Below are 7,590 nucleotides of genomic sequence, written 5' to 3' on the forward strand. Positions count from 1 at the left end.
TTCTCATTAGAGGAGTCCCATGCCAGCCAGAAATAGCCTGACCCTGGTACCATACAACTACCACATTCAGTTGCTAGCTAGAAGAATCCGAAGAGTGTGACTTGGCAGCATGAATGCAGGGGCAGATCCAGAGGGGCCGCAGCTGGAAATATCAGCTAACTACCCTCCTCAGGAGCTTCTCATGCAAGTGGATTTGAGCAGTGCATGCCCACAGCCTCTAGAGAACTCCCTGAAGACAAAATTTTGTTGGTATTATTGCTTGTACCTAGTAAGTTCTCAACAATTGTTTGTTGAAAACTGAATACGTGATGGTTTTTAGCAACCAGCAGGAAGAACAACCCATTTCCTCAATCCAGGTGGATTAGGTCTCATAATTCCTGAAGAAAGAAAATGGCTTCCATCATTTCAAGTAAATGACAAGGCCCAGAAAATACTCCTGTGGCATAGCAGATTCCAGCCTCCAAACAATAAGCGGGATGGTGGGGGCGCTGAGGCAATGAGCTGACAGCAACAGGAAGAAGTGTCAGGCAAAAGTGGCCTGAATTAAATCCACCATTGACTTCGTTATGCACTTAATTTCACTTGTATAGACATAGCCACAGGATGAAGTAACCAACATGGGTGTGGCCTCAAAGGTAAAAGCAAGATGGTACAAAAACTGCTTCTGAAACAGATGACAGAGTGGGGAGAGCCTCAGGAGCTCGGGGTGGAGGGAAGGTTTCAACTGTGGAGGTATACTTGCCCAAAGCAAGCACCCAGCAACTGGAAATCAGGTCAGCACAGCACTCACTGGAGGCTTGAGAGGGATAACTAACACCAGTTTTCAAAGAAGTCAAATAGCTATGGGTGAGGCGAGAGGAAGAAATGACTCACGAATCTGAAGGTAAAACGAGATCGCTGAGCTAATGACCACAAATAAAAGAGGGCAGAGAGAAGCAGCAGTGTTCTTGTCAGACTCATTTCTCATTTTCATAACAGACAGCTATCTACTTCAATTAAAAATGATTTATTGAGCACCTACTGTGCACAAAATGAAAGAAGCAAGGTTTCAAAAACATTCACCTGTCCGACGAGCATGGCTGAGCTCCTCCCAATGCCAGGTATATGTGCTGGAGTCTGCAGAAGTAAAGAAAATAATTCCCAGTGACTACACTAAATCCCATGAAGGAGACAAATCCAAAAAACAATTAAAATATAACAACATAGGCCGGGCGCAGTGGCTCAAGCCTGTAATCCCAGCACTTTGGGAGGCTGAGACGGGCGGATCACGAGGTCAGGAGATCAAGACCAGCCTGGCTAACACAGTGAAACCCCATCTCTACTAAAAAAATACAAAAAACTAGCCGGGCAAGGTGGCGGGCGCCTGTAGTCCCAGCTACTCATGAGGCTGAGGCAGGAGAATGGCATAAACCTGGGAGGCGGAGCTTGCAGTGAGCTGAGATCCGGCCACTGCACTCCAGCCTGGGCGACAGAGCGAGACTCTGTCTCAAAAAATATATATATATAACAACATAGCACATTGTGAATCATGTAGTGATAGAGGAAGGTCTAAGTGTTATGAAAACACTCTAAGTAGGGCAATCATTTAACTCATCATTAAAGCAGAATGATTTGAAAGTAGAAGGGGGCATTATCAATAATTACGCTGTGACAATAGGCATAAACTGGGACTGTTCCTGGACATACCAGGATGAATAGCATCCTGGTTATAAGGAATAAAACTGGGGAGAGACCAGGCATGGTGGCTAATGCCTGTAATCCCAGCACTTTAGAAGGCCAGGGTTGGGGGACTGCTTGAGCCCAGGAGTTCGAGACTAGCCTGGGCAACATGGTGAGACCCTGTCTCTATTATTTAAACGAAATAATATTTTTTAAAGTTGGAAGAAAAGGATAAAGAGGATCCCAAGGTAGTGCCGAGCATCACACAGACAGGGGGCTGAGCATACTAAGATGCTAGCTCAGGTATCTCTCTTATAAACCACAAGTTCCCCTCTAATGATACCCATTAATCCATTAACTCACTAATTCATTAATCAATTAATCCATGAAAGAATTAATCCATTCACCAGGGCAGAGTCCTCATGATCCAATCACATCTTAAAGGCTGTACCACTCAATATCCCTACATTGGGGATTAAATTGAGCATGAGTTTTGGAGGTGACAAATATTCAAACCACAGCACATAGTTCATTTGGAAAGTGATCCTAAGAAGCTCTAATGGGAGAAATGGGAAGGGGAAAGGGTGATAAAAGGAAGAGAAACAAGCCAATGCCAGGTATTAGTGAGCAGGTTACCACAAAGGACACCTGGGAGTCAGTCCTGCTGAGGACCTCTGAGAGATAATAAAGAATATCCCTCAGAGTGGTCCCACCCAATAGATGATGAAGCTGAGTTATTTATCCTCCAGTTTCCATCTGTCACTAGATGAGGACTGCTACTGGCGTTTCAACTTCCCAGAACCTTTGGCCTCCCTTCCCTGCACATGAACCAAGCTTCCCAGAGAAAGCTCTCAAATGGAGTATTGGTGATGGCAGTAGGAAAACCATCAGGGTGCACAGCAATGGCAAGTGACAGGGAAATATGAGAAGAATATTAAGAGGGTCTGCTACATAGTTAAAATAGGTTTTAAGGGGAAAATCATTACTAGAGGTGAAGAGGGATATTTTACTTTTTAATTTATATAAATTTACGGAGGGCAAGCACAATTTCATTGCATGAAGAGATTGTATAATGGTCAAGTCAGAGCTTTTAGAGCATCCACCGCTCAGATAACGTACTTTGTACCCATTAAGTAATTTCTCATCCTCCACCTCTCTGTCACTCCTTGACTCTTCTTAGTCTCCATTGTCTATCTCCCATTTTGCAGGTTGTCTGTTCACTCTGTTGCTTATTTTCTTTGCTCTGCAGAAGAGTTTTAGGTTAAGTCCTGTTTGTCTGTTTTTGTTTACTGTGCTTTTGAAGTCTTAGTCAGAAATTCTTTGCCTAAGCCAATGTCCAGAAGAGTTTTCCCTATATTTTCTTCTAGTATTTTTATAGTTTCAAGTCTTACAGTTAAGTCTTTAATCTTGAACCACTTTTGTGTATTGTGAGAGACAGGCATCCAGTTTCATTCTTCTGTCTGTGGCAATCAGATTTTTCCCCATACCATTTATTGAAAAGTGTGCAAGAGGGACACTTTAAAAAGATAAAAGTTTCAGTCCATAGACATATATAACAAATATAATTCATATACCCTTGGTAACATAGCATCAAAATATATAAGGCAAAATAAAAGACAGAACTAAAAGAGAAAATGGACAAATCCACCATCTCAGGAGAATCTTAGCAATATCTTACTAAAGATATTGAAGATCTGAACAGCACAGCAAAGAATTTGATTTAACTGACACACAAAGATACCTAAGAACTTCAGAACACACATTCTTTTCAAGTATAAACAGATACTTACAAATATTGCAAGCCATAAGCAAGTCTTACACATTTCTAAGCTTAACAGTATACATAAAAATGTTTTCTAACCACAGTTCAAGTAAGCTAGAATTAATAACTAACAGATAAGTGAAAATCCCACCTACCTGGAAAGTTTAAATATACTTCTAAATAACCTATAGACTAATGAAAAAACACAATGGAAATTAGAAAACATTTTGAACTAATGCTAATGAAAATATGACACATTAAATTTATTATGTGTAATTAAAGGTGTGCTTAAAGACAAATTTATGACCATAAATAAACATTAGAAAAGGATTCAGACTTGACCGCTTGTCGTCTTGGGTAAAATCATACCTTCTGCTGAACCTCGTTTCCTTACTAACACAACAGAGGGGCCAATAACTACTTCAGAGAGATTTTTTGTGAAGATAGGACGATTTCAAATGTAAAGCTTTTAACCCAGTAGAAGATCCATTAGCCATTTGAGAAATGTAACTATTCCCAGCCAGGGATCCCTTCCAGGTTTAAGCAAGCTGTTGCATAGGAAGCCCAGAAGTTCCCACGTTCTGCATTCAGGGACCTCTAGGATGAGAATGTCAATGCAATAAGCCTTCAGCCTCTAGATTTGAGCTCTTTACATTGCTGATTTGCAGATCAGGCTGCTATGGGTATGCTGTGACATAGTGAAGAAACGGGGAAGAGAAGGAGGGATGCTTCTCAGTAAGACCCCAGGCATTTCCGTCCACAGCACTTAAACACACTCCATACCAGCACAAACACCAACATAAAGTCATAAGATTGTTTTGGTTACTTTGCAATGTTACCCTCCTCCCTACCTTCCCCACGTCCTTCCACACATTTCCTTAAGCTTTGAGGTCTTTTATAAGAATTTGGTGTCCTATGTTGCTTTCCTCTGCCCTCATTGTTCTACTGTTCTATTGCCTTGTCCATCTTACTTGATGGACAGAGTAGGGAGGTTAAAGGACCCTCAAGGACAATTTATCCCACCCATTCCTTTGACTTTTGGGTTTTGTCTGTTTTTGAGTTGGAATCTTACTCTGTCACCCAGCTGGAGTGCACTGGCATGATCACGGCTCACTGCAGCCTCAAACCCCTAGGCCCAAGCAATCCTCCTGCCTCAATTTCCCAAACAGCTGGGCTTATAGGTGTGAGCTACTGTGCCTAGCCCATTCCTCTGATTTTTATATATGTGGGAAATGAATATCAGAAAGGTCAACTTGGCTCAAAGTCTTTGACAGAATGTAGTCTAGAATCCAGTTCCAAGCTCATTACCATTTCCTCAACTGCATGTTGCCTCTCCAGTAGCTCTGGCCTCTGAATTATCTTCTACAGAGAATAGAATTCCTACTTAATAGATATCTTTGAACCATGGTGTCTTAGATTCCTATGGCTGCTCTGACAAACGGCTAACAGCTTGGTGGCTTAAAACAGCACAAATTTATTTTCTTATAGTTCTGAAGTCCAGAACTCTAAAATCAGTTTTACTGGAATGAAATTAAGGTGTAGGTAGGGCTCCCTGAAGTCTCGAGGAAAGAATCCCTTGCACTGCCTTTTCCTGTTTCTAGTAGCCACCTGCATTCTTTGGCTCTGGCCCTTTCCTCCATCCTCAAAGCCAGCAGTGTAGCATGTTCTCTCTGTGACTCTGTTTCCTTTTGCTTCTGTCACATGGCCTTCTGTCTTCTGTATTAAATCTCTCTTCACTTCCTTCTCTTTATTTATTTATTTTATTTATTTATTTATTTATTTATTTTTTTTTTTTGAGACAGAGTCTCGCTCTTTCACCCAGGCTAGAATACAGTGGCATGATCTCAGCTCATTGCAACCTCCGCCTCCCAGGTTCAAGCAATTCTCCTGCCTCAGCCTCCCAAGTAGCTGAGATTACAGGCACCCGCCACCACACCAGGCTAATTTGTGCATTTTTAGTAGAGACAGGTTTTCACCATGTTGGCCAGACTGGTCTTGAATCCCTGACCTCAGGTGATCTGTCCACCTCAACCTCCCAAAATGCTGGGATTACAGGTGTGAGCCACCACACCCAACCTCCACTTCCTTGTTATAAGGACATATGTAAGTGCATTTAATGTTCAACCATATAATCCAGGATAATCTCCCCATCTCAAGATTTTTAACTTAATCACATCTACAAAATCTCTCTTGCCATGTGGGTTAACATTCATCGGTTCTAGGGATTAGGACCTAGATATCATGGAGAACAGAGGGGAAAGGACATCATTCAGCCTACTAGACATGGTAACTGATTTAATGAAATGGATAGAAATGGCTTCCAAAATTATGAACCACATAAAAGCACTCCAATACAAACTGAAAAGGTGGGGTTAAAGAAGTTGTCAGAAAAAACCTAATATCTGGAGTATAATGAAATGTTTAGAAAATATCTTTGATTTTGTTTGAATCCTAGCTCAACAAATCAACTACACAAATAGATTTTTAAGACAAGCAGGGACATTTAAATGTAGACTGGATATACTAGAGGTTACCCAAGAATCACTGTTAATATTGTTAGATGTGATAATTATGATTATGTAAGAAAATGTTTCTTTTTAAGAGATGCATAATGAAGCATGTAGAGGTGTAATGACATGAGGTCATGAGACTATTTGCTTTAAAATACTTTAGCAAAAAGTGAAATAAACCAGGCACAGAAAGACAAATACTATCTGATCTCATTTATGTGTGGAATCTAAGAAGTATTGAACTCATACAAGTAGAGAGTAGAATGGTGGTTACCAGAGAGTGGCTGGGAGAGGTGATAGGGAGCTGTTGATCAGAGTATAAAATGTCAGACAGGAGGAATAGGTTTTAACATCTATCACAGAGCAGGATGACTATAGTCAATAATAATATATTACATATTTCAAAATAACAGAATAAACTTCAAATGTCTCACCACAAAAAATGATACTTAATTGAGGTGATGGATATGTTAATTTACTTGATTTAATCATTTCACATTCTATACATATATGAAAATACCACATTGTACCTCATAAATATTTATAATTATGATGTGTCAATCAATCAAAATAATATGAATAAAAAAGACCAGCAAAAATGTAGATTTAGTAATAAAGCAAGTATGGCAAAATATCACTAATTATGGAACATGGGTGACAGGAATAGCAGAGTTCCTTTCTCTACTATTTTAATATTAAATTAAATATTTAATTAAATATTGAAAATTATTGATTTTATTTTAATAATTTGTTATCTCTATTGTTCTGTACATTTGAAATTTTTTGAGGGAAAATTAAAAATATAAAGCCTCCATTTTAGAATATAAATTGCCTATCCCAATCCCTAACACTCAGCATCTGACCAGTTGCTCTGTAGGAAAGATAAACCGGAAGTGAGGAAACCTGCCTGCCAGAATCAGAGGAGTGATGAGCCTAGGTGTTTAATGTGTGATGGGCTGAGTGCTTGGTAAACATTGCAAAAGAAATCTCAGGGTTTTGACAATAGATCCCCATAGCAACATGTTTGTATGTCAGTATTGATTGTTTCTGTTTCTCAAACCCCTTTCTCCCTGTTTCTTCATGGGATTATAATATCCAACATAAAGCTCCTTTCCCCAGTGAGGTTGGAATATGAAGGGAAGAAGGGGAGAGTAAAACCATCAGCCTCACCCCATCTACTTCCAAACTCTTTTCCACCATGCTGCCAGGGTGAACTTTCTAACAAATCAATATAATCCTGTCTTCTCACTGGCTTCCCAATCTATGACATACAATATCTGCATATCTTGACCAGACACACAAGACCCTTTATGATCTGGATCCTCCCAAAGCTGAAGATCAATTTGCTCTAAGAAGAAAATTAAGCTCCAGGAAATGGAGGATAAATACAAAGGAATGTGTGTTTAAACACCAGTCCAACAAAGAATTACATAACAAATAGGAATTTGGAGTGAGGCTTTGGATAATAGGGTAACAATTCTGTTTGGAGTTCTCAACATTCCCAGATCCACTTCAAGGAACTACCCAGAATTTAATTGCAAATTCATACTCTGAATTGAAAGATAATTGATTAGGTGGCATTAAGATAGATAGGTAGATAGATAGATGATAGATAGATAGATAGATAGATAGATAGATAGATAGATAGATAGATAGATA

This window comes from Piliocolobus tephrosceles, chromosome 2, assembly GCF_002776525.5.
Source record: "Piliocolobus tephrosceles isolate RC106 chromosome 2, ASM277652v3, whole genome shotgun sequence".
Taxonomy (NCBI): domain Eukaryota; kingdom Metazoa; phylum Chordata; class Mammalia; order Primates; family Cercopithecidae; genus Piliocolobus; species Piliocolobus tephrosceles.